At 46.4% G+C, this 27,632-nt stretch overlaps 1 protein-coding gene across 9 annotated transcripts in view; it reads right to left on the bottom strand.

Annotated features, from left to right (window-relative positions):
- The window catches only part of FOXA2 (forkhead box A2), a 61,804-nt gene that overhangs the window by 11,175 nt on the left and 22,997 nt on the right, over window positions 1-27,632 (bottom strand). For 3 of the 9 annotated variants that reach the window (XR_003514114.1, XR_003514115.1, XR_003514116.1), the window contains exons 4-5: window positions 13,456-13,610; window positions 11,705-12,856 (exon numbers count right to left, since the gene is read on the bottom strand). The gene's annotated coding sequence lies outside the window, so the exon portion shown is untranslated. Of the gene's footprint in view, window positions 1-11,644; window positions 12,857-13,455; window positions 13,611-27,632 lie in introns of those variants that run through there. The other 6 variants (XR_003514112.1, XR_003514113.1, XR_003514117.1 and 3 more) reach the window with 4 other exon arrangements.

Genomic DNA, 27,632 nt, shown 5'->3' with positions numbered 1-27,632 from the left:
AGAATGACTAGAGGTAGAGGTACCCAAAAGATCACAGTGGTTTAGAGTGAGAGGGTTAGGATCACAGGAGGAGTTCTTCTTTTGTGTAAAATTTTCCTTTGATGTAGTTTTACTCCATTTATTATAGAAAAGAAGAAATATGATTTTCATTTAGTGTAATTCTTTGATATTGAAAAAATACATAAATGGCAATTTGTGTACACAGGTCCTCTGCCTGGCACAGCTGGCAAGAGCAACTTTGCTTTGAAAGAGGACCTCATGGGCTGCCAGGAGCATTGTTCATCTGTGGCTGCCCCGTGACTTTGGACACAATAGTTGCCAGGTTAAGGAGCGCCCGCTGGGAGCCCGACCTGGTTCAAGCCCATTGTTACTTTAAATGCTCCTTGGAGGAGCCCACATCGCCAAGCTTTGAAGTTGTGTTCCCAGAGCCTGCTTATATCAGAAAGGCACAGACTTGGTGTCGGAGGTGGGGAGATGTTCAAGATGATCCCAAAGATCCTGATGGTCCCCACATGTGGCCAGGGAGCACTGAAGACCCCCTGCAAAAGGCCAGGATGTTACCAGTTAGAAAGCTGGACACAGTTGGGGCATGTCTTTTAAAAATCTAGCCAGTGATCTGCCCAGCCTTTAGGGAAACAGCTCTCAGGCAACACTAAGCTGCCTCTCACAAAGGAACCCAAATTGTTCCTTGTTCTCAGGCAGCAAGAGGCAAGGTCACTTCTCAGAAGATCACATGGAAAGATCTTGGTTTCCCCACCAGGGCCAGCCAAGGCCAAGAGGCTGCAGGGCACCAGGTCAAGACTGTGGAGTCCTACCTCTGCCCTGCTCCCAGTCTCCAGTGACCTCTATCTCCGGAGTCTCTGCTCCAGCCCCCACTGCCCTGGGGAGAGGTCCTCAGGGCCTTCTTTTGCTTTGGAAAACCTAAGATTCTTCCCAAGGCACTAAGCTCAACAAGTTAGCCGCAGTATTTTCTGAAGACCATCTATGTGTAAAGAGCTAAAATGATAAATATAAATGCACCGTGACCTTCACAGAGGCATCCACTGTGCAGTATTAACCGCTAATAGTTCTTCCCTGATGGTCCAGTAAAGATGCAGGGGACACAGGTTTGACCCCTGGTCCTGGAAGATCCCACGTATCTCCAGGTGACTAAGCCCGTGCACCACAGCTACTGAAGCCTGAGCACCCTGGAGCCTGTGCTACACAACTAGAGAAGCCACTGAAGCAAGAAGCCCAAGAACCATAACTAGAGAGTAGCCCCTGATCGCTGCAACTACAGAAAGCCTGCATGCAGCAATGAAAATCCCGCCCTGCCCAAAGTAAATAAATAAATAAAATTTAAAAACAGGTATCAAGGAAGATAAGGTTCTATAAGTAATAGAAAAATGCTACAAGTCGAATGCATTCAATTGCTTTAGTCGTGTCCAGCTCTTTGCAACCCCCATGGACTATAGCCCACCAGCCTCCTCTGTCCATGGGATTCTCCAGGCAGGAATACTGGAGTGGGTTGCCATGCCCGTCTCCAGGGGCTCTTCCTGACACAGCTATTGAATCCATGTCTCCTGCGGAAAAAATCACTGATATCTTCCAACCTCACCACTTGCAAAGCTGTTTTCTATGGACTTTCCCTGAATAAGCTCATTTAAGCCCCACCACAGCTCTTTGACATGGATATTATTTTTATATGCATTTTACAGAGAAGGAAACTGAGGCGCGGAGAAACAAAGGCACTCTGGCTCCAGCGCCTGGGGTCCTGATCACCTGCTGTAGCGTGCCCCCGCCATCTCCCACGCAGTGACAGCTGTTGTGAGCTCTTAGCTGGGCACTGGGGTAGGGAGGCAAGAGCACTTGTCCAGGTGTTATGGAAGTTTTCTACTACAATTTGGGCTTTTTGACACTGTCAGAGAATAAAATTCTTCATTCATTTATTTCAAACTCTCAGAGTGACACTAAATAAAAATATTTGGTGTCCATGATAAAAACAATATAAACAAACTACAAAGAACTTTTCTTAACTGAAGACAGGACCAGAACATGTTCCTATAACCTCAGTGCTTGCCCTACCCCAATCGCAGTAACGGTCGGGTGCTTTTTCTTCACCGTTTCCCCACATGTTTTCCCCACCATAAGGCTGGATGCTTTGTCAATGCTTGATCCCTGGCACACAAAACTTAGAGAATGGGTTAAGGATGTGAGGACAAGCATATAGAAGAATCCAAGCAGAAGGAAGGGAGTTTTATTTTTATTATTAAAGACTTTTTGATATGGACCATTTTTAAAGTCTTTATTGAATTTGTTCCAATATCACTTTTATGTTTCAATATTCTGGCCCCAGCGCATGTGAGACCTTAGTACCCTGGCCCAAGTTCGAACCCATGCCCCCTACATTGGAAGGCAAAGTCTTAACCAATGGATCGCCAGAGAAGTCCCTGAAGGAAGGGAGATTTTGAGCAAGGTCCCTGGAGCCCCGGGAGATGGGCCGCTGAGAGGAGGTAGGGGAGGAAGTGGGAGTGGAAGCGCATCTCGCAGTCATGCTGCAGGACTAGAACACAGCTGTGGAGGCAGGGGGGCCCAGTGGGGTTGCAGTAGAGCCTGCGGGGTCTGACTTTCTCTTATGAAGGGTCCCCATGGAGGAAGCATAGGAGAGGAAGGGCCAGAGGTGGTGACGAGAAGGCAGCGCTCCCAGGAAGCAGACAGAAGAGTGGCGGGGGGGGTGATCTCCTGAGGACAAGGCCTAGGTGATGGTCTGGTTGTGAGGGAGGAGTTCACGTGCCTCCCAGGTTCCTTGTATGATGTCACCCAGCGTACAAAAGGCACATGAAAGAAGGGCATGGAAGGGATCCTCTCTGTGACTCTTCTGGACTTTACTGGACTCACATGCATAGTGAACTACCAAGAGAGGCCAAGGTGCTGCCCAAATATTCTGGCCATTGGACACTTTCCACAGAGCACTTTGAAGGGTCAGTGCTTGCAAAGCCCACTTTGGGGAAGCCCACATTAGGTACCACAGCATCTGCACTGGATACAACAGCGTCCTTGTAACCAAGCTGGGGGTACCAGGTAAGACCATGTGTGCAGAATCCCTGGCACAGCTGGGAGTCAGTGAGCATTGGTTCTTTCCTCACATCAGATGATAAAAATGGAAGTCATTCTAAAAACCAAAGTAGCTCAAATGCATACAGAAGATCTCAGGAGGCAACCTGGGACCCTACATCCTGCAACCTCTTCTGAGAAATAGCTGGGATGTGGGCTCAAGTACCAGATTTACAATGTCCTGGCTGTGTGATCTGGCAGGGGTTACTTAACCTTTCTGAGAAACGATACAGGGCACAGAGTCAGGTAATCTAGTGTGTAATACCAGTTATACCAGTAATGGGCTACCCCAAACTCAGTGGCTTAGTCAACTCATTCCTTATCAACTTATTTATTGTCTCTCACTTATTATCTCCTACCTATTGGTAGGAAACCAGGCAGGTTTAGCTGGAACCTTGGCTTCAGTCACAGCATTGGCCAGGATGGGGTCTCATGTGAAAGCTTGACTGGAAGAAGATGGCTTCTCAGCTCAGTGTGGTTGTTTGTAGAATCGGGTTTCCTGAGGCTCAGTTCTTTACTGGCTATTGACTCACCCTCGTTCCTTCCCCTGGGGACCTCACCAACACAACTGGTGGCTTGCTCCATCAGAGCAGCGAAACACAGAGATTGCCAGGGAGATGAAGGTCACAGTCTTTTGTAATCTAATCATGGAAGAGATGCCCCCTCACTGTGTTCATATATTTATCTATTTGTCAGAAGCAAGTTACTCAAGGGGCGGAGATGACATGAAGCCATGGATCCAAGAGGTGGGAGCGCTGAGGATGGTCTTGGAGACTGCATGCCACACAGATGCATTGTCGTATGGGACCCACTTGTTTATACTTGTGTTGTTCCTGTACTGCTGCTGCTACAGTTAAGTCACATCAGTCGTGTCTGACTCTGTGCGACCCCATAGATGGCAGCCCACCAGACTCCCCCGTCCCTGGGATTCTCCAGGCAAGAACACTGGAGTGGGTTGCCATTTCCTTCTCCAATGCATAAAAGTGAAAAGTGAAAGTGAAGTCACTCAGTTGTGTCCGACTCTTAGTGACCCCATGGACTGCATCCCACCAGGGTCCTCTGTCCATGGGATTTTCGAGGCAAGAGTACTGGAGTGGGGTTCTCAGTCTGTTTAAAACTTCCTGTGAAAATTGATCAGTCAGTCATTTTAGCTGATCATCACCTTAGAGACAGCCAAAATATCTCAAAGAATGCAGGTGGGAGAAGGAAAAAAGAAACTCAAAATCAGAACAGTGGCTATGGTACTTAGCACCTTGAAATGATCTTAGACCAGGAAGGATCCAGAAAGCCACTGTCCATATTTTTCACTCTCAGATACCAACAGTCTTAGAATTATGCCATTAGCTATCTCTTTTTCAGAAAGCAAAAATAATGATAATTCATTGTTTTTAGGACTTTATATATAGGAACTTATTTAATCCTTAGAACAGGATTAGGTTCTATTATCCCCATTTACAGATGAGAAAATGAGTAATAGAAAAATCACAGGACAGAGCTGATTCCCTTGTCCCTAGTGAGTGGCAAGCAGGATCCTGACCCTTTTTGTGACTCCACTCTTTCATCTCAACCACTTCTTGGTGTAACCTGTTAAGGGTGGGGATGCATGATCTCTGGTCACTGTTAATAAGGAGAAACCAGAGACCAGGCTCCAGAAAAACTCTAGAGATGTGAGGCAGGGAGAATGGGGTTGGGGGTGGGGACACCAGGAAGATTCACTCCCATGTCAATTTGCCAAGGTCCTTACCCCCATTCTGCATCTCTCTGGATGCCTGTTGGTCAAGGCTAGCTGAGTTCCTGATGAAAGTTCTAAAGGACCGGGGTCCTAGCTACCCTCCTGGGAGCTTAGATGAATTTCTTGGACTTTCTAAACTCTGAGGTAAAGAAGATACTTTAAAAAAACAACAACAACAAAAAAAAAGCTCTAAAAATTGCCTTTCCTATGATCAAGAGCCCACAAACAAGCAGGCCTGGGTGAACTTCAGAGGCAAATTTGGGCCCCAACCTATAAAGACCACAATGGCCCTCTTCACAGATGGATGGTCTATGTAAGTGCAAAACAAAGCTTGGAAGTCTGACAGCACGTGTGCATGTTCTGAGCTTGGGCAAGCCAGGGTCATGGTATGCCACCTTCAGGGGATGTTCTGGGGAAAAAATTGTTACCATGGGGTGTCAGAGTGGTCTCCTTGCCTTCTTCTTCCTTGCAGAGCAAAGCAGCAGTTTACCTCCAAGGAGAAAAGAAAAAAACTCCAACTTTCTCACAATTGGGTCCTGGTGGTGACAGGGATAACCATGGACATTCTAAAGATGCCACAGAGTTAACAGTTGAGTTTAGAAAGAGACAGAACTCACCATATCATGTGACCACGGGAACAGATTGGAAGTGGGGCTGAGAAAGCAGGATTGTCTACCTCCCTTCCTCACCTCCTAAATAACTGAGAAGCCAGTTGAGAAGTCCAGGATTTTTGCCATTGTTCTGCTCACCTCTGGGACTAATTAGCACCCCTCCTCCCCCAGAACTAAATTAGTGCCACCAGAAATAAAGACGATGCGGGTAGAGGGTGGAGAACAAAGCACTTCCCAGGGACTGGAGGTTATGCTCTGGGCCTGAGGCTGGGAAAGCGAACCAAGGGGCCATGTGACCTGCAGAACTGGGGTCCAGCTCTGGGAATCCTGCCCTGGGGAGCCTCGATGGGAGGCTCCTCACAGCATCCTCTGAGAAGAGCACTATGAGCCCACACCCGCATGCACACAAGCACCCTGCCTTCACACCGCGCTGTGGGGGTGGACCGTGTTCCCCTCGAGGACTCCACACACCCAGAGCCAGGTAGGGGAGCCCTCATCCAGAAAAGAGGAACATGATCTGACAGATCAAATCTTTCGTTGCCTCCACAAGTCCCCCAGCTCTAAAAAGCCTGCCTTAATTCTAAATCAACGTCTTATTATATCTGGGCTTGATACCTTTGAGGAGAAAAGAACGCTTTTGAGAAGTCTGGGGACCTGAGAAGCTCTCTCCTCTTTTCCTAACCATGGGAGTCTGGGCTTCCCTCCAAGTTCCCCATTTCCTAGCTATGTGGCCTAATCCAGGTGCTCGCCCTCTCTGGGCTTCAGTAGCATCCCATGAAGGTCAGAAGCATCACAAACAAGGTAGCTTAGCATTGAGTGCTGAGTCGTATAAAGTCCATGATGACGTGCCTCTTGGTTGGCCCCTCACTTCTGAAGCATCTCTACAAAGATTCTGAAAGGCACTCATGTCTCAACTCACACAGTCAGACATGGACAGGCTCAGGCCTCCCAAGGCTGCCCTTTTCGCATCCTTCTTAGCATCCCCTGATGACCGACACTCAGGCTCACTCCAGACTCATGGGAGAACTGCCCACATGGTCCAGCCTCTTGGAGTGCAAGCTACTGGCCAACTCAGCCCATGGAGCAGGGCCTTAGGATTTGACTGGCAACACGAGAGAAGACAGGGTGGATGAGTTTAGAGGGAGAGGAAGTGAGTTCACATTGCACCCTAGGTGGCCGTGGGCTGGGGAGGGCAGGGGTCCTGTGCACAGGTTACATTTACACCTGGAGTTTCAAGGAAGGGTTGTCCTTGGAGATGCTGACTGGGCAGATGTCTGCAAGTAGCTTGAGGAACCTTCAGTGGGGACGTTAGGAGTCACCAGACAGCTCATGTATATAGGCCTTTCCTGCTGCCTGACGTTGGTCACGTTGCTCAACCACTTGAGCCCCACTCAGTTTGCTCATCTGTTGAGGGAGAGTCAGGGCCCTTGTGACCTTATTCAGGAATGAAATGAGTACAAACAGGCCTAAAGGCTCATAGTAGGCAGGACAAGCACTCCAGAACCTTCTCTGCCACTAGGAAAGGAGAAGGGGGGAGTGGTGCTGAGGGGAGGGGCCAGGAACAGCCCCTGGTGAGGGAAGGGCTGAGGAAGGGTCTTCAGAAAGGAGGGAATCTCTGAAACACAGTGGGGAGCCAAGTGAGGGGCCTCTGAAGCATGACCCTGGACTATTTCACAAGATCCAGGGAGGAATCAAGGAGGGATCCACAGGTGAGACAACCCAGAGGCCACTGGCATCACTGGTAGGTGGGTGGCTGCAGTGGGGAGAGAGAGACCAGAGGGGCAGAGGGAGATGACGGCTCAGCTGGAAAAAAGAGGAAGCAGGCCGTCCTGAGAACAGTTAAAGCAGCTGTGCCAGTGAAACCCGTCAGTTCGTGTGATACAATGCATCCAGGGGAGTCTTGTGCTTGTGGTACAGCTGGGCAAACCGAGGCTCGGAGAGGCTGGGAGACTCATTCAAGATCTGCCCCTCCTCTCTGTCCCCTGCACCATCGCTCAGTTCTGCAGCCCTCACTTCCTGCCTGGATTTGCCACGTCTCCTAACCACTCTCCCTGCCCCATCGGACCTCCTGCGATTTGTCTTCCGGCCAGATGTCCAGGTGCTTTTTCTAAAATTCTGCACTCCTCGCTTAAGCCCCTGCCCTGGTTAACCATTACCTTTGAGATAACATCCACATTCCTCACCACCCAATCCTGGCCCCTTTCTCATCCATCCCCCCTGCCTCTCAAGTCTCCTCCTCCACCCTCTGCCCCAGACTAACTGGATTGCTCGAGTCGTCAAGGTAATTACAAAAACAGCGTAGACTCCTGGGCTCTCACTAGGGACTGCACAAGTGTCTCTCTCCTTCTTTGCATCCACCTGAGATGGACAAATTATTCATCCCTCATAAGTGAGGCAGCTGACGTTAAAGAGGCTGAGTCACTTGCCCAGAAACTGGTTTGTCAAACCCAGGTCTCAGTAGCTCTAAGACCCATGCTCTTCACCATCAGGCTCCAGGAAACCGGCTGACTGCACCGTGTGGACCACCTTCCATGTCCTTCCCCAGCCCCACCCAGGCAGATGCCTTCTGGTCTGAATGCAAGGCTCAGCCCTCTGGAAAGCCAGGTGGAGCTCTGGCTCCCAGGATGGCTCCAGTGGCTCAGAAGACTTCCCTTTATCATACTCCTTTCAAGTGATGATCCCATCTTCTGTAGGATGCATCCTGGGCTTAATATTATCTCTTCAGGAAGAGAGAACTCCCACCATGGGAAATGGACACATCCTCAAGCCTGTCTCACACTACACACACACACACACACACACACACACACCAACTCCCATGCAAACAGCTAAGTCATTTTCTGGGAGCCTGTCTGCTTTGGTCCAATTCCTGATGCTACTAGGCTGGGCCTATGGAGGGATTTTTATCCCATTTTGATACCCTTGATACATGGTAGAAGCTCCATGGATGAAACTTGAGGGAGTAAATAACGAAGAACAAGAAAAACAGCTAGTCTTTCTTTTTTTTTTTTTTTTTTGAGAACTTACAAAACACCAGGCATCAAGCTAGGCATTTGGCATGGATTATCTTATTTTGATTGCTGACAATAAAAACTATGAGATAGGGAGTTTTCTTATTTACAGTTTATTGATGTGGAAACAAAAAATCAGAGAGGTTAAGCATGTCACTTAAAGTCCCACAGCTACAGTGATAAAGGATTGAGATTTTTAAACCAGTTTGGCTGATGTCAGAGTTTGAGGTCTTAACCTTGGGCTGCCTTTCCAGAGCATGAAAACTTTTTACTGCTCCTAGGAAATGCCATTCAGTCCCCCACCTCCCTCCTTCCTGTCCCCACCCCTAGGTCAAACCCACCAAGATCATGTCATACTGTTTTCTTTTCTCAGTGTTTCTCTTAAAAAAAAAAAAAATCACATACAACTATGACAGTAATTTAAGCATGGGGCTTCCCTGGTGGCTCAACAGTAAAGAATCTGCCTGCAACACAGGAGATGTGGTTCAATCCCCGGGTTGGGAAGACTCCCTGGAGAAGGGCATGGCAATCCAACTCCAATATTCTTGCCTGGAGAGTCCCATGGACAGAGGAGCCTGGAGGGCCACAGTCCATGGGGTAGCAAAAGAGTCGGACACAACTGAGCAACCAAACAACAGCAACACATACATAACTTGTCCAGTTTGAAAAACAGTAAAATTAGTACGTCCTTTGACCTGGATGCCATGATTTCAACCTATTCAATAACTGAGACACGCTGTTATGTCTTATGCATATGTCTTATGCTTCTTTCAACTGAAGATTCTATTATATGTGAAATGTAACCTTGACGTAATAGTGTCTTTGCAGGAAGACAAAAACCTCACATGGTAAATGCACACAACACTAACCCCTCCCTCACGACATGTATAAAAATAAACTCAAAGTGGATGACAGAACTAAACATAAGATTATAACACTTTCAGGAAAAAAGCAAGTCAGAAAGCATTTGGGATCTTGAATTAGACAAGTATTTCTTAAACATGACATCAAAAATACACAGGAAAAAACACATGAAAAAAACTATAAATTGGACTTCACCAAAATTAAAAAGCAAAACTATTCTTAAAAAAACACTGTTCAGAATTCTTGGGTAGTCCAGTGGTTAGGACTCAGCTCTTTCATTGCTATGGCCTGGTTCAATCCCTACTCAGGGAACTAAGATTTCACAAGCTGTGAGGCTCAGCTAAAAAAAAGGCACTGATAGGAAAATGGAAAGACAAGACCCAGACTTGGAGACAACATTTGCAAAACATGTATCAGATAAAGGACTTGTTATGTTAAAAAAAAAAAAAAACACTTTAAATTCAAGAAAAAGAAAATAATCCAATAAAAAAAATTTTGACCAGACACTTCACCAAAGAAGCTGTATGGACAAATCATCATATGAAGAAATGTTGTTCATCATCATTTGTCATTAGGGAAATGCAAATTTAAACCACCATGAGATACTAATATACCCATATTAGAATTTCTATAGAATACTGACCTTCATGTATTGCTGGTAGGAGTGAAAACTGGTATAACAACTTTGGAAAACAGTTGGGGAGCTCCCTAAAAAGTTAAACATATGCTTACTATATGACCCAGAAATCTTCCTCCTAACTATTTACCAAGGAGAAATGAACACCTATGTCCACACAGAAACCTGGACATGAATGTTTATAATGGCTTTATTCATAATAGTCCTAAACTGAAAACAACACAAATGTCCTTTAAATGAAGACTAGGTAAACATCCTGTGGAGCATCCCTGCCATGGGTACCACTCAGCAGAAGGGACTGATGACTAATACATGTGAGAAAGGGGATTCATTTCAAAGGCATGCACAGCGCAGAAGCCAGGCACAGAAAGGCAACACGATCTAATTCCATCTCTGTGACATTCTGAAAAAGGATGGAGGATTCTGAAAAACTCTAAGGATAGAAAACAGATCCTTTATTGCCAGTGACCGGGAGGGAAGGTTTGACTACAGAGAAACACAAGGGCACTTTTTGTGGAGCGTTCTGTATCTTGATTTTGAGGTTTTTATATGACAGTATGTGTGTGTGTGGTCAGTCGCTTAGTCATGTCCGACTCTTTGCAACTCTATGGACTGTAGCCCACCAGGCTCCTCTGTCCATGAGATTTTCCAGGCAGCAATACTGGAGTGGGTTGCCATTTCCTCCTCCAGGGTATCTTCCCGATTCAGGGATCAAACCTGCGTCTCCTGCCTTGGCAGGCACATTCTTTACCACTGAGCCATCTGGGAAGCCCACATGACACTATGCATGTGTCAAAACTCTGGGAACTGTACAATAAGAAGGATGCACTGAAGTGTATGTGAATACCTCATTAAAAAAAGGAATTCCTGTTCAGAGAAGTCAGTGGTGGAGGAAAAACCAGGTGACAATGAGTTGAATATCTGCACTCAGGTAGATTTTCTATCAGGAGCTACTCTACCTGTGAAACAATTAGTTGCCTTTGACACAGACTTTAGGAGGCATCTGAAATTCAGAAGCAATAGAAGGTAGAGAGTAGCCTCTTAAAATGAAGGAAATACAGTATGTCATCTTGTGATTATTTAATGGAGAAATAAATGGCAACTCACTTCAGTATACTTGCCTGGGAAATCCCATGGACAGAGGAGTCAAGTGGGCTATAGTCCATGGGGTAACAAAAGAGTTGGGCACAACTTAGCAACTAAACAATAACAACAACAATGTATAATTTATGTTTAACCTCGTGAAGGCCAGCTTATCCAGACCTTTTCTGACCCTGAGGCTATGTGTTAGCCGCCCACCTCCAGGGTCCCTGAAAGTGCGGCGAGCATCCCTCCTATTTCTCTCCCCGGGGTGAATGTGGAAATAGGACAGTAGCCATGAAAGCAGGGATGTCCATCTATGTGGACAGCTTCCAGCCAGCCTCCTCTTTCAGGCATTTCTCAGTTGACGGAGAATAGATGCAGGGTCTGTGTTTCCATTTCCCAAAGCTTAGCGCTGGATGGAGGATCCACCTTGAGATTTGAGACCTCCCCTTCAGCGGACATTGGCTGTGCAGGTGTCCTGGCCCTGTCTCTGTCCCTGCCATAGGCGTGGAGACCCAGCCACGCCTGCTAATCCAGCTGCACAAAAGCACAGTAGCTGCTAGGATACATCTGCCTGGCTTTCTTCCACCAAGAAAACATTCACACCCCAGGCTTCATTCTTAGAAAGTCCACAGACTTTTTTACTGAGAAAATAGATTCCAGGAAATTATACCTTCAAAAGCCTTTTCCTTTAGAAGAATAAGTCATTTGTGATCAAAATCAATACCAGCAATGCAGGGAGGTGGACCACTGTGTTCCTGAAGAGATGCTCTGGGCAGGATTTGATATCACCTGTGGGTACCCGGCAGATGAGCACAACCTGAATCTCATTATGAGGGAACAGGGAAAGATGAAAATAAGGATCTGTATTCTTCGAAACTGTCAATATCATGAAGCATAGAAAAGGTTCTAAAACTATTTCAGAGAAAGGAAATCACAGATGCATAGTATCATGTGCTGGGGATGGAGAATACCAAACAGTACGTTCTTGAGTCAAAATTACTGATTAAATCAGAACACTAATGGTAAATTAGGAAAAAACACCGTCAACGTTAAATTTATGGAGATTGTCAACTGTGCTATGGTTATGCAAAAAATACTCCATTTCATAGAAAATAACACACAGAAATACTTAGGAGTAAATAGGAGACATTTGGTAGGGGAAAGTCATGCTGTGTGCAACTTACTCTCAAATGGTTTGGAAAAAAATAGTTCTTGAAATTATTTGCATTATTATTGCTGCTACCATTGGGATGATTATTATTGTCAAAATTATTAATAAAAAACTTTTAGGGACAGGGTCAGCCAGGCCAAAAAAATAAAAGTTTTGAAAACGTTAACACAATGACTTGTCCTTAACGCAAGTCATTTTGAATATACATTAAACTCCGTGAACTTGGTTAATTGCAGAAGGTTGGAGGAGGAAGGATGAGAAATGTGGTTTTTCTGGGCCCTACAAAAACCCCCCGTAGACCAGATCCTTATGAAAATGTCAATTCTAAATATCACTTGACAGATGCTTTTCCCAGGCTTTTTATTGGGACAGGCGTCAGGCGCACTATCTCCTTCAGACAATGTCTTGGACTGTGTGGGGAGGCCCCTGCAGACACCCGCCTGCCAATCATTTCCAGCACCACCATTTCCATTTTCCCCCTAAATCCTCCAAAGAAGGACTGAATATTTACAGCCGTCATGTTAACATTTTCCCTTTTCCACTGTTTGGCTTGGCCGAGACATTTTTGGCTGCATCGATGACTGTGCTGGTCAGTGACCCAGGCAGTCCCACGAGGTCCTTCTTCTTCTCGTGGTCATCGTATTGCTCCTTCTTAGGGTGGGGGGCGGGGGTGCATAGATTATAAGGAGGAAAAAGAAATGAACACCAGTCCCTTACTTTCATCATACATTGTGGTCTTGATAACATGTGTTATTAACAGAAGAGGGAGGAGACCTTGGCCTTGAGTTTGGGGGTATAGATAAAAAGCCTTATAGCAATTGCCAACTCTTAGAAGATTAACACACTAAAAGTGCAATTATTACACCCACAAAATCATTAGGGACCGGATGGATCTCCTCCATGTGGTGACTCAAGGACCCAGGCTCCCTGATGCTGATGTCATCAGCATCTCCACATATCCTGCACCAGTGCCCTGCTGGGGAAGAAGGGAGGTGCAAGAGGAGATTTATGAAGAAGTCCAGTGGCTCACATCACTTTAGTCCACTTCACACAATCAATAATCTATCATCGATATCTGCACTCCTCTCCTGAGACACAGGATCTCCTTCCCTCCCCTAGAACCTGGGTGGGCCTTTATAACTAACACGGCAGACATGATGGTAACAAGTGACTGTGCATGACTTCTAAGACTAGATGATAAAGGCAGCACACCTTTAGCTTGCCTCACTCTCTGTGTCTCTTGGGCTCACCTCAGACACCAGCAGCCATGCTGGGAGGAAGTCCCGGCCGCATGGAGATGCCCTGTGTGTGCATTCCAGCTGAACAGTTCCCCAGCCACCAGCTGGGATCAGCTGCTAGACCAGTCAGCAAATGAGCCATCCATTGTCCTTTGCAGAATTTTGACCTGTGAAAAAAAATGAGACATAAAATCTTTTTGTTATTGCTTAAAGCCACTAATTTTGGGCGTTACTTGTCACACAACTGTAGATAACTAACACAATGAGCATGTTGCCAGTCTCTGCCATGATTCTCAAGCCTCTCTGCATGGTTACTCATCAGGACTCCATGACTACCAGCCAAGGGGAAAATTACTGCAACCATGGTAACCTCCACCACCATCACTATTGTGTCCATAGGGCCTTAGTAAGAAGTGTAGATGTCCGACCGGAAAGAGGAAATTGTGGAAAATTTTGCCAAGGCCATTCAGGCAAGATTGAGAGAACTTACTGGTGACACACCCTGCAACTGGCAACCACAGAATGGAGGTGGTATTACCATCCTAGTCCTGAAGGGACAATGTGGGGACTGGTTAGTGGAATCTGATATAACCTCTAAGTATAGAGAACAGATCAGCTGAGAGGGATTGAGACTTTCAGAATGCAACCACCGTCAAATGGAGGCCCAGCAAAGACAGAGAGAGCTAGGGGAACAAACACCCAAATTCTCTCTCCTCTCATGCTCTGATTTTTCATTGATATTTCCTATTGGATGAACTCAACAGAAAAAGAACAAGCAACCTGGCTGAACAGTCAATAGGGTCAGCCTCCCAGGGGATGGAGCAGGATGAGAAGGTTAGGGAGTAGATCTGGAGGGGGGAATGCAAATGTCATGTACATGAACCATCAGCCCCACCGTCTTCCTCCCATCGGCCCCACCATTATCACCCCCAGCATCACTACCATTACCACCATCACCCCCATCATCACCACCACCATCTTCATCATCATCTTTCAGTTCAGTTCAGTTCAGTCGCTCAGTCATGTCCGACTCTTTGCGACCCCATGAATCACAGCACGCCAGGTCTCCCTGTCCATCACCAACTCCCAGAGTTCACTCAGACTCACGTCCATCGAGTCAGTGATGCCATCCAGTCATCTCATCCTCTGTCGTCCCCTTCTCCTCCTGCCCCCAATCCCTCCCAGCATCAGAGTCTTTTCCAATGAGTCAACTCTTCACATGAGGTGGCCAAAGTACTGGAGTTTCAGCTTCAGCATCATTCCCTCCAAAGAAATCCCAGGGCTGATCTCCTTCAGAATGGACTGGTTGGATCTCCTTGCAGTCCAAGGGACTCTCAAGAGTCTTCTCCAACACCACAGTTCAAAAGCATCAATTCTTTGGCGCTCAGCCTTCTTCACAGTCCAACTCTCACATCCATACATGACCACAGGAAAGACCATAGCCTTGACTAGACGGACCTTTGTTGGCAATGTCTCTGCTTTTGAATATGCTATCTAGGTTGGTCATAACTTTCCTTCCAAGGAGTAAGCATCTTTTAATTTCGTGGCTGCAGTCACCATATGCAGTGATTTTGGAGCCCAAAAAAATAAAGTCTGACACTGTTTCCACTGTGTCCCCATCTATTTCCCATGAAGTGATGGGACCGGATGCCATGATCTTCATTTTCTGAATGTTGAGCTTTAAGCCAACTTTTTCACTCTTCACTTTCACCTTCATCAAGAGGCTTTTGAGTTCCTCTTCATTTTCTGCCATAAGGGTGATGTCATCTGCATATCTGAGGTTATTGATATTTCTCCCAGCAATCTGGATTCCAGCTTGTGTTTCTTCCAGTCCAGTGTTTCTCATGATGTACTCTGCATAGAAGTTAAATAAGCAGGGTGATAATATACAGCCTTGGCATACTCCTTTTCCTATTTGGAACCAGTCTGTTTTTCCATGTCCAGTTCTAACTGTTGCTTCCTGACCTGCATACAGATTTCTCAAGAGGCAGGTCAGGTGGTCTGGTATTCCCATCTCTTTCACAATTTTCCACAGTTTATTGTGATCCACACAGTCAAAGGCTTTGGCATAGTCAATAAAGCAGAAATAGATGTTTTTCTGAAACTCTCTTGCTTTTTCCATGATCCAGCGGATGTTGGCAATTTGATCTCTGGTTCCTCTGCCTTTTCTAAAACCAGCTTGAACATCAGGAAGTTCACGGTTCACGTATTGCTGAAGCCTGGCTTGGAGAATTTTCAGCATTACTTTACTAGCGTGTGAGATGAGTGCAATTGTGCGGTAGTTTGAGCATTCTTTGGCATTAGTACCTCAAACGTGCATACTACTTCCGGATTTACAAAATAATTCCTCATACTTTCTCTTGTTCATTCCCAGAAGGTCACCCCTGTGGGATCCCCTGCATCTAGCAGAGGGTTTGGTCCATAACTGGTGTTTAGTTCAATACTGCAAATACCAGCATATCCGGTCTACTGAAGGATTTCAGAATCACAGGCACAGAGAGTAACATCCCAAGACAAATATGTCAAGTATCACAAGAAAGACACAAAGTGTTAGGAAGGTTTGATTAAGAAAGACTCATGGGGGTGGTAATGCCCGAGACTGGTCCTCGGTGTGAAGCAGATCTCATCAGGAAGAGAGAGAGCTTCCATGTCCTGACAGCCACATGAAGGAAAGATTTAAAGGTGAGGAAATAGAAATCATGTTCTGGGAAGAGGAAATACTTCCATTTTGCTGGATCATGGAATCTACAGAGGTAAGACCTAAGTTACAAAATTGAAAAAAAGTGAAGTGATCATATTGGGATAAGTCACAAAAGCCAAGAAACACTTACATTGAGTACATCAGGTGCTGGGGAATCAGGGATGGTTTTTGAGCAGAGAAAGAAGCAATCTAACTGTCCTTTGGAGAATTCGGTTTACAGTGGTGGGAGGATAAGTGGAGCGAGTGCATAAATGAGGTGGGGAGATGACCCACGGGGCTGCCCTCACTTCAGAAGCAAGCCTCTTGCTAAGGGAACAAGAGCAGAAACAGAAGAAAGGGTGCGGCCACACACTGACAGGCTGAGACGGAGAGGGTGAACAGTGCTCTTCTACATCAGGCACAAGGGACTCCATAGTTCAACATCATGCTTTTTAATTGAGTGACTGCTGTGTGCCAGGCACTGCCCTTGACTCTGTGGACACAGCAGGAAGCCAGATACATGAGGCATCTCCCTTCTCCCCTGGATTCAGTAAGAGAAAAATAATGCCCTCAGATCAAGCAGGAAATTCAGGACTAAGAGATGGCATATGTGCTCTCCTTTACCTGGAATAGCCTTCATCTCTTCTCCTTTGCCTAGAAAACTCCTATACATCCTTCAAAACCACCTGGAACTCCCCAACAATTGAAACACTTGTCTCTGATTCTTCCCACTATGCTTTTCTCAGTCTTTTGACATCTTCCTTCTCAGATAACTAGGATTTCAAAGGTTTCAGAAAAGCTTTTATAATTACAATAGATTGTGAAAGGTCTCTTGGAAGTTGTGTTAAAACTCTAGTAAGTTTTAATGTGTAAGACATATAAAAAGCAAGTTTGGGATTATCTTTCAGAGCATATTTGCAAAGGGAAAAGGCAGCTTCAGTGAGCTGTGTTGGGGAAGGAGGGGTAATGTGATAACTCACTCATCTTCCTATACCACCTACCCAGTCCTCTCTACAACCCCTCACACTCCATCCCAAGGTACTTAAGCCAGCAAGAGGCACCATCGGCAGAGTTCTAGTCTAGGTAAACCACAAATGTGCTCTAGTCAGTGGTATTTTTAAAACCAAGAAATACAAGTGCATTTATTGGGGAAGGGGGGAAAGGCAGAGCATTTGAAAGTGGGCATCTCCCAGGAATCTGCCAATGGGCACACAGCTACTTGGGCATCTCTACCCGTACATGACAGGACAGGATGGGTTGGACTTAGGGTTGGGTAGGGGAGGTGGTCACAGGCGTTTACTTTGCAATTGCTATTGGACACTTTCTGTCCTCAACTCTAGGCTGAGGGCTGCAAGGCGTAAGGTGAGGGAGACAGCCCCAATTCTAAAATGCTCATGTTCTCATGCAAGAGAGAAAATTCCTGTAAATGAAGTTAACTCGTAGTTGTTACATGCCAACTGCCCGGTACAGCAGGAGAGGTGAGCCCTCACACCTGGCGGACTCAGAGTCATGTTTCCACCAGGTGCCCAGTGAAGGGTGGGTAAACCATGTTGATGATGCCAGGTGAAGCAGTTTGCATCTGTGGCTGTGAGTAAGCTGGGTCCTGGCTTGCAACAGGAAGAACCAGCCTCATCCCCCAGGAGAAAGAACCGGGAAGATACAGAACTCAAAGGAAGGATGATGTCAATAAGCAGGTTAGTGTAGAGTCTTCATGCTGGGAAATGAGGCTGAAAGAGTCATTTGAGATCAGATGGAGGCTGGTGGAGAAATAGTTCAGAATTTTGTCCTGTAAGAAGCAGGATGGCTGAGCTCAGGAGTGGGGAGGCTCAGTGATACTTTCTGGATGCCAGTCCACAAAGCAAAAGATGCTGGGGATGCCAGCCCAGAGGTGAGACAGGAGAGCCTGGATGTATGTGTGGTGAGAATGGAGAAGCATATCAACGAGAGATGAGGCTTCATGAAAGGAGAGCAGGCAAGAAATACTGTGCCTCAGGAAACATGGAAACAGTGCATGTGAGGTGATGATGGAGCCTCCAAGTGAGGCTGTCTGGTAGCTGAAGAGGTGAGACTACAGAGGTCAGGAGGGAGGCAAGCTGGATCCTGAGAGGAGGGTCGTCTATGGGGAGGTGATGGTTGGGATGAAGAGGAGAATGAGCGGATAGTTATGGATGTGGCTTCAAAACCAGAAGACAGTCAGTAGCTGCATCACCATGGGAGCCAGAGGGAGAGAGAGTGTCAAAAAGTGAATGGTGTTCACTGCTGTCACAGACAGCATCCCAAGGGGGACAACCATCAGACTGGTGTTCGGGGGTCACCCCCTGAGGGTACTCTGTTAGTAAACAGAACCGCAGGGAATGAGGAAAAGCATGAGAAGCAAGGCCGTTGCTGCATCACCTACTGAGGACTTGAGCCAGATCAGCAGTCACCCTAAGGAGGGAAGAGGACGAGAATCCAGGAGAGTGTGGGGCCCAAATGGACAGGAAGATGACCAACCTAGAACCAGTCTACCTCTGACATTAAACTTCCAGGAGATTTGGGGCAAATGTCATAATGAATGTGAGCCCCAATTTTTCCATTTTGTATTAATATTTTGGAAATGTTCAAACACCTTAAAAAGAATAGTATATTCCATCACTCTGTTCCTACAATCACTGACCCACAACCAATCCCAATTTACCCTTACTTCATCCACCTTCTTTCCCAATTGGTTCATCTGGAAGTTAGGTCTAGATCTAACTCCTTCTAAATCACTCCCTTCCTTGATTAATTCTTTGAATGCCACTTGAAAAGATAAAGGCTATTGTTCAGTTGTGTTTGACTCTTTGCGACCCTATGGAAACCATTGCTACATCTAAACAGTTAGCAGTAATTCCTGAACAGCCCAGACATGTTTGAATTTCCCCACTTATCTCATAGCATTGGAGGAGGAAGAAGTGCTTTATCCCAGTGAAAATCCAAACAATGTCCACCCATGGCATTTTGCTAACGTATGTTTTCAGTTTCTTTTAAGTTCACTCTTTTACTTTTTTTCTCTTTTTGATGGTTATTTTTTGCAGAAACAGGTAATATGTCCTCTTTCCTGACACAGGGCTTCACTGACTGCACCCGCATGGTGCCATGTTAGGGGCTTTTCTGACCCCTGCTGTGTCTCCTGCCAGCTAGAAGTTAGACCCAGAGGCTCGATATGGCTCACATTAGACTTGTTTCTCTCACATCACATTGATGTGGATCCAACGTCCTGTGACCTCTGTCTCCATCCTGCTCTGATTGGTGTGTGGATTAAGGCAGTCCACCCCATCTGTCCATTGTAAACCCCTGGTACTTTTTGCCACATTAGCAGAAAAATACAAGTTCTTTCTTTCCTACAGAACATCTAATTCTATTTTGATCAGCAGAAAAAATTAAAGACTCCAGATACAGTAGATCAGCACATATAAAACATCAATATTTCCTAAGTATAAAAATTGTGTTCATGACAAATTCGATTTTTCCAAAATGAAAGCAATATTTAGAATGTGGCCTGTCACAGACATTGATGCACTAGGTGTGAAATGCTTCATGAAAAGTATGATGTGGTACTTCCCTGGGGGTCTAGTGTTAAGACTATGTGCTTCCAAGCCAGGGGGTGCAGGTTCCATCCCTGGCCAGAAAACTGAGGTCCTGTATTCTGCAGGATGCAACCAAAAAAAACACGAAAAAGTACAATGGTAACGAGGCGGAAAGCATCTGGTGCAAAACGCCCCCCACCACTATGCACTGACACAAATTCTAGGGACCAACTGCTGGTAACAACATAGGTGGTGCCGGAAGCTGGTTTTCTTCTCCATCAAGATTTTCCTTGTCATACAGGACCTAGACTACGGTGCTGGCAGAGAGAATGGAAAAGTCATGAAAAATGTGACCTTAGGAAAGAAGAGCTAACAGGATTTGGTAAATAATTAAAAAGGGGGAGAGACGAGATACTGCTCATACCTTGATCAGTGAAATCTTAAGTAACAAAAGAATGTAAATTGGAAATTTCACAAGGACATGGAAACTGCTCCCTGGTTTAAGCCAATGGATGTCCCCAGCTGGTGAGACTCTGACTTTGCAGATAACAGATCCTCAGATTGCCCCCAGAAATGTCCCTGGGCTATCAGAATCCACCTTTTCATCCCTGGATTCATCTTAGAAAACTGCTAATACGTAACAAGGAGTTCCATCAGCTAGGGGATATTCTAAAGCACTGGGCCATGTGCCAGACAGCATTTTAGGGGAGTTAAGTATTTACCTATTTATCTGAAAAGTACCCAAATGCTTCAGATCCTGAATAATGAATGGTTAAGGAAATATATGGGGGTTGGAAGAGCTGCTGACACCCTTGCACATATAAAGAGTTCTGTAGAGTAAGTAAAAACTGTAGGTCCTTCTATGTAATCAATGCTATCAGTGGTTTAGCAATGGCAGAGCCTGCAGGGCAGAAGCTTGAGGACAGACAGTGTGGAGGGCACACCCAGGAGCCCACATTTGGGTCCCCAAAATGAGGAAGAAATAACAGAGAAGAGATGTTGAAATGTAGAAAATAAAAGTGTGAGGGACTGCCCTGGCAGCCCAGTGGCTAAGACTCTGTGCTTCCACTGCAGGGGGTGTGGGATCGATCCCTGGATGGGAAGCTATTAATAAGATCCCACAATCCCACGTGCCTCACAGTGCAGCCAAAAAAGTGAAATGAAATAAAACATCACACTGAGAAACCACTCAGAGCTGCATCTGGCCCCAGGACTTATTAGAAGCGACACGTCAAAATAAAGCATGTAGAAGTCAGCAGATTAGTGACAGTACCCGCCCCCCCCCAAGCCTGTCATTAAACCTATTTATCAGTGGACATTCCCAGACCACAAAACAACCATCAGCCAACCATTTCTCACCCACCAAGGTGCAAAATGACCCTTGATCCAGGGCAAGGGTCTCACCCCTCCCAGCCATCTCCCTAAGATGAGACCTAACCACAGATGCTGGCATCGACAAGGGATGGCCCTTGTGGGCACACGGAAGAAAGTGTCTACCACGACAGCAGTGCAGGCAGGAGGCTGATGCCTGAGAAGAGCCAGCCCCAGATGACCTGGCCCTCTCAGGGGCCAGCCTGCTGTTGAGAGGCCCGAGCTCAGTCCAGAGGGTTCCTGGGCTCTGGCCCAGAAGGAGTCAGTAGTTCCTGTGAACATTCTGCAGAGGTGATGAGGAAAACCTAGACACCTCTTCTCTGTTTAGGAGGAAGCAGTGGAGGCCTCTGGGCCCAGAGCTGGTGGCTGAAGATCATGGTCACTGTGGGAAAAGCAACTGTGTAGGGTGTGGGGGGGATGGTGATCCTGGGAGACTTGTTGGCCAATGGGACTTGAGCGCTTGCCCCTCCTGGTCCTTGAACCTCACTTGAGACAAATTCTTAAGATAATCATAAAAACCATAGCAACCTGACGCTGGGAGAGATTGAGGGCAGAGGAGAAGGGGGAGATAGAGGATGAGATGGTTGGATGGCATCACCAACTCGATGGACACGAGTTTGAGCAAGCTCCGGGAGACAGTGAAGGCCAGGGAAGCCTGGCGTGCTGTAGTCCATGGGGTCCCAGAGAGTCGGACATGACTGAGTGACTGAACAGCAACAAAAAACAACCTTGTTGATGTTGGGATTTGCACGAGGGGTAGGGCAGGAAAAACAGCTTCAGTGTCTTTCTCAGAGCAGGCGAGAGGACAGGAGGGCTGCCTAGTGACTCTCCAGTGCTAACTGCTCCATCCTCTCCTGCCCTGTGTTTCTAGAACAAGAAAGAGACCTGAAACATCAACATCACTCATTTCAAGGAAATTTGTCGTTTAAACATCTGACTGTAAAATCGTTTTTGTTTTATTCTCTGACAGAGAGAGAGAAGCCGAGGCCAAAAGAGAGGAGTTGGCATTTCCAATCTTTTCAGGGCAGCGAGGCTGGATCTGGGAGCAGCTGGAGTCAGTCCTGCATCACGCAGCAGTGCAGAGATCGCTGTTTGGAGAGCACGTGACAGGACACTTCCAAGGCAGGAAGACTCTGGGCTTGTGATGGAAGGGTGAAATGAAGGGAATGGTGAACGGTCTCCTGTGTTGTCCCTTGAACCCAAACCAACTGGAGGGCACGAGCGAGCCCGGGGAGGGGCGTGAGGATCACGCTGTCTGCTGGAAGCAGGAGGCATGTGTATGTGTGTATCTGTGTGTGTGTGTGTGTGTGTGTGTGTGTGTGTGTGTGGAGATCCCAAGAAGCGGGCAGAGTGAGGACCAGGAAGATGAGGCAGGGAGAAGGAACAGCCCTGGGCTGGTCATGGCCTCAGGCAGCAGGGGCTCTGTCTGCTGGAACCCTGCTTAGAGCAGAGTGGGGGCCTAAAGGGTTGTGCCCAGAGTAGCAGCAGGAGTCCCTGTCCCTCAGGGCCTGGGAAACAGCCGTGGGTAGAGATGGGGCCACCCTCTGACTTGCCGCTGGCCGGGCTAGGTCTGGTGGGCTTCCCAAGGTCAGAAATGCTATATCAATGGCAGCTGTAGAGTGACCCTTGTGGACGGACCTCCCCGGTCATAGTAGGGGTCAGTGGGGTGGTAAAGAGACTGTGAAACAGGCCCCAGAGAAGCCCCATGCCTCCCAGACGTGACAAAAAGTTAATGGAAGCCACTGATGGCCCACGTTGGCCTGTGGCCCTGTCTCCTGCTACCCTGCCCTTGTCCACCAGGAAGGAGAGCCTGGAAGCCGTGTCCAGGGCAGAGCCTCTGCCCAGGAAGCCTGTGGCACCTCCCCGCCTGCCTGCCCCGATGTGAGGAGCCCAAGAGTCTATCCTTCTTAGATACAGAGCGTAGTGCGGACCCAGGGTTTTCAGAATTGACTCACACAGGCACATTTTCAAGTTGTTCTCTCTGACTCTGAGTGGTGAGGGTCATTGCTTCTCCCTTCCCCTCTCAGACAGATTCCTTGGAAGGGAGTTTGAGCCTTCGGTTTCCCTCCAGAAATACTCCCAAAGGAGAGTCCCCACCCGCCCTGCCCCAGATCAGTGCCCAGGGCCCCTAAGCCCCAAAAAGGAAGGGTGTGGGGCGGGGAGAGGGCGTTCCTCTAGGCAGAGGGAGAGGGATTCGGGTCCTGCCCTCACTGTCCACCGCGCATGGGGGACGTAATGGGGCCGCCAAGTTTCCGTTTCTTTGTTTGCGGGCCTGTGACCACGAAGGTGGGAGCCAGGACCCAAAAAGTATAGAAGCCTCCAATTTCCTTCTCAGCTCCCCAGGTGTGGCGAGTGAGACCGTCACCGCCTGGCTCGTCTTTACTGCCTTGGACACTTCTTTTTCAAATAACTGTTGGCCCTTTCTTCGGGATCTGTATGATAACACGTCATTGTACAAAGTTCTTTCCCCAGAAGACACGTCATTGACGTGATCTGGAACAGTCAGATCACAATTCAGAGATTTTAGTGTTCCCCCACCTCTGGCTCCCTTGAGGAGAGTCGAGTCAGGAGACCCTAAAGGACGTGGCCAGATCTTCCCCTGTTTTTCCTTCCCAAAGCAATTACAGAATGAGTTGTTTTATTTTGTTCTGTTTCTCATATACAGGCTTTCCAAGCCTTGGACCTTGGGCTGCTGGCATTTTAATTAACCTGACCGCCTGCCTGACCCCCCCATCCCCACCCCTTTCCCCAGTGATTTCAGGAAGGGAAATAAAACAGCAACACTGCCTCCCCCGAACACAAGGCTGGGGTGATTGTCTCATCTGTTACAAAGGGAACACCAGCCCTCAGGATGGCGCTCCCAGCTCCCTAACTGGCCTACCCCCTCCCAGCACCTCCAGTCAATTTTGAAGTTTCCACTTCAGATAGAAATCTGTTGAGTTGGGGGAGGAATATTTCTTCTTTTAATAAGTAAAATAAAAATTTCCTCTGGATCAGCTTAGAGGCTCTCTTTTCTCATTCCAAGGTCGCTTTTATTCTGAGGTCAATACTACCTGTAAACCTTCATTTCCCAACAAGAATGCAAGACAAATACCTTCAGATTCCCAGAATCTGGCCTTGAAACCAACCTGATGTTTAAATCAGCATGGATATCCCTCTGTTGTGTCAAATCATAGTTTCCCCAGAGATATTGTGTTTCTTGTTTCTTTTCTAGTAAATTTTTATTTTTCACCCCAATATTCACAGCTTAAGCATTTTTATCCAGTTTAAACGATGGGGATTTAAATTGCTATTTTAGTGGAAGAGGCTTGATTAAAACCTGTGTCCTCATCAAATTATTGGACAGTGGTTCTTGGGCTCTGTTTACATTAGTGTCAACCTTAATTTAAATTCTGCATAACTATATTTGCTTCGCTAAATGCATTCACCAGGAACACACCACAAATTACTTTGCATTATGAGCAGACTGTCTTTGTCTATTGCAAAGTGTTTTGAAATTAGCACCATAAGTAACTAGCTGTAAGTGTCACTCGATCTCCTTAATGCCTCATTAATCAAACCCTGTGGCAGCTGGTGTGATGTCCAAGCCCATCTCATAGAAGATCGGTATCACTTGCTTCTTGCTCCTGACCACAGTCTTTTAAACCTGATTCATGACTTGTGCATCCTCCCACCCTCTCTGTGGCATTCTCCACCCTCAGAGGTCCTCCAGCGAGGGTGGCTTTGCAAGGCAGACCAGTTCCCGAGTATTCTTTGCAGAAATCGGCAATAAAAAACCACTTCTCCTCTCGTGGAAACCCATGATCTCAAAAGGAAGAAGGTCATTTCCCTGTGTTGAATCTTTGTGGAACAAAGATTCAACATAATTTTCAGATCACTCTTAACATGCCATTCTGGAAAAAAATTCCCTGGACTAGTTTTTCTTTATAGCAAGAGTTAGAGAAACAAAACATATTCTCCCAGGAGACTGCCGTTTCCACCCTGGCCTCAGTTTTCAGAAAGATGGTATACATTTAGTCTAAGCACTTAACCAGGAGAGAACAATATATTTGTTCCTTTAAACATGGGGTGTGATTTCTGTCCTAAATACAAAATTTTAAAATTTGTACTTGCAAAGGAAATAAAAAACAACTCAGATTTGATATTTTTATTATAGTCCTTAAACAAAAAAGACTGTCATTCACACATACATGTTTATACAAAGTCATACCAAAAACGACATATGTTACAAGATTATTTTTTTTCGTCTATTGCTGGGGCCATCAAACATGCAAATACCTAAAAGAACACATGCCTGTTGTCCATCCCCTTTCCCTGCATTGCACACAGGCTGGAACACACACACACACACACACACACACACACACACACACACACATCTACACACAAACCCTTTTCACTAAATTTGATCTCCTTGGTGTTAAAACTACTTCGCAGCTCTACTGGACAAAGGCCTCCCACAGCAAATCCTGAGTAAAGTGGGCAGTCGCTGAGTATGTGGGTGGGCAGGGTCACTCTATCCCGTGTGGCCCTGGCCATGGCCGTGGGGCTGAAGCGAGGGACCCCGGCTAGACACAGGTGCTCTGTTTCCTGCGGGGCCACCTGTGAGGTCGGTCTTTGGGAGCTGCGTCTCGATGGACAGCCTTTGGTTTCATGGCCTTCCCTTCTGACAATCCAGCAGGAAAAATCCACAGCAGGGTTTTTTCCTACCGGTTTTGTCAGTGTGAAACACACACACACACACACACACAGGATTGAAACTTCGTATTTCCTGCAAGTGGCTTTCTGGTCTGGCATTTTGTGCAATTTTAGTAAACTATTAATTTTCTTTGGGGTTACACTTTTTGCCTTTTCACCTTACAAAGCCTTTCAAGCTAAATAAACCTTATTAGAATAGAATGCAGCCTTGTCGCCCAGTTCCCAAACCAGCGTTTGTGGCAAAACCCACTGAGTTTGAACACACTGATGGGGCAGATCTTAACTTTAAAACCAACCTAATGTAAGTCATACTTTATGTTTATTTTTATATTATTATCACGTCTACTTTCTCTTATAGTATTTAAAATAGGCTCTGACTTTAAAAGAGCAAATGGGAAAGAACATTTCAATCATATCTTAGGAGACATTTACTTGGATTAAAGGAGTAATTTACAGAAATTACAAACATGTTTTATGTCCCATCACCAGCTCATCCTGTTCTCTCTCTGCTTATGGCAACCTCTATTCACTAGGACTCTGAAAAGATTAAGTGTGGAAAGGAGGAGTCCAAAATGATTTTCAGAAGTGACGAAATCATCATTGAACAATTTCAAAATGGCTAATTCAAAACTTCCCCTTCTTTTCAGCAGCTGTAAGAATGTGAGTGTTTAAATCAAAAATTTTACCCCCCTCCCCTTCCCTGTTTTACACACTCACCTCCTCCCCTTTCGTTCCCCCAAAGGCAACATTTTGGCTTGGCAACCAATACAAGTCACTGAACCCTTCCATTGAAATACTCCACAAAGATCCTGCCTGATCACAGCTTGGATTTCAGAAAGAAAGAAAAAACTCAGGAATTCGGACACTGGGCATGTCACAGTCCCCCGCTCCATTCTGCCCTTCCCTCCCTCACTGTCCTCTGTGAAAGAAAAGACAGCCACGCCTCACCCGTTACAGTAAAGACACCCCGAGATTTAGGGGGATGAGTGCAGCCTTACTTAGCTGCAAGGCTGCAGCTGTGCTCTTATCTGGCCAAAGGAGCCAAGAGACAACAAAAGACTGCAAAGAAGGGATGGTGGCTGCATGGGAAAGCCACCAGCCCCGCATTGTGGTGCCCTTCTGCTGAGCAAATAGTTCAAACTGTTCATTCCCATCTCCTATTCTCTCCCTGGTACATTGTTTGTGCCCTTGCATTTCATTCGGCAAGGAAGGTTGCTCTCTGGGCCTATAAGCAAACAGTCCAGAAAAGAGCTAGCCATCCCCTTCTCTTCCCCGGAGAACTAGCATTTTTATTTCGGCTCCAAGCTGTCAAAGACCTGGAGAGTTTATGTCAGTGTCCTGAATTAATTGCTTTAAGCTGGAGCAGGCTCCACGGGCTACCAAATGTCCAAGAGATGTTTATTAATAATGCTTCCTTCAGGATTCTGGCTCCAAGCTGTCCCTTGGTGGTAGCCTTTATCCGGCTGCCACCTTCTCCCCCCTGGCCTCTTGGTGCTGGGGTGGTGGCGCAGCCAGTGGTAGAGTGGCTTGCCTCTTTTCCTGTCATTGTGACAAAATTTAGAAATGCCTGGAGTGAAAAAATATCCACCTGTGTATCAGGATATGTGTGATGGTTATCTTTGTCCTGGCCCCAGGAAGCTGCCAGAGTTACAGAAACTGCATGAGCGACTTCGAAGTGGCCCAGTACAAGCTCATTTAGCCCATACAATTAACAGAAGCAGTCAGAGAAATTATCTCCCCCTGCCCCCTCTTCTCTTCCTCCCCCAAAAGAAAATTCAGTGAGGCTGACAACTTGATGTATTTTGAAGTTTTCCTGGTACCAAATAAAAAAAAAAAAAGCCTCTTTAATAGAATGAAATAATAAACCAATTTATATACCGATATAAGACCAG

Source organism: Bos indicus x Bos taurus, chromosome 13 (assembly GCF_003369695.1).
Source record: "Bos indicus x Bos taurus breed Angus x Brahman F1 hybrid chromosome 13, Bos_hybrid_MaternalHap_v2.0, whole genome shotgun sequence".
NCBI classification, from domain to species: Eukaryota; Metazoa; Chordata; class Mammalia; order Artiodactyla; family Bovidae; genus Bos; species Bos indicus x Bos taurus.
This window is presented reverse-complemented; position numbering and strand designations above follow the sequence as displayed.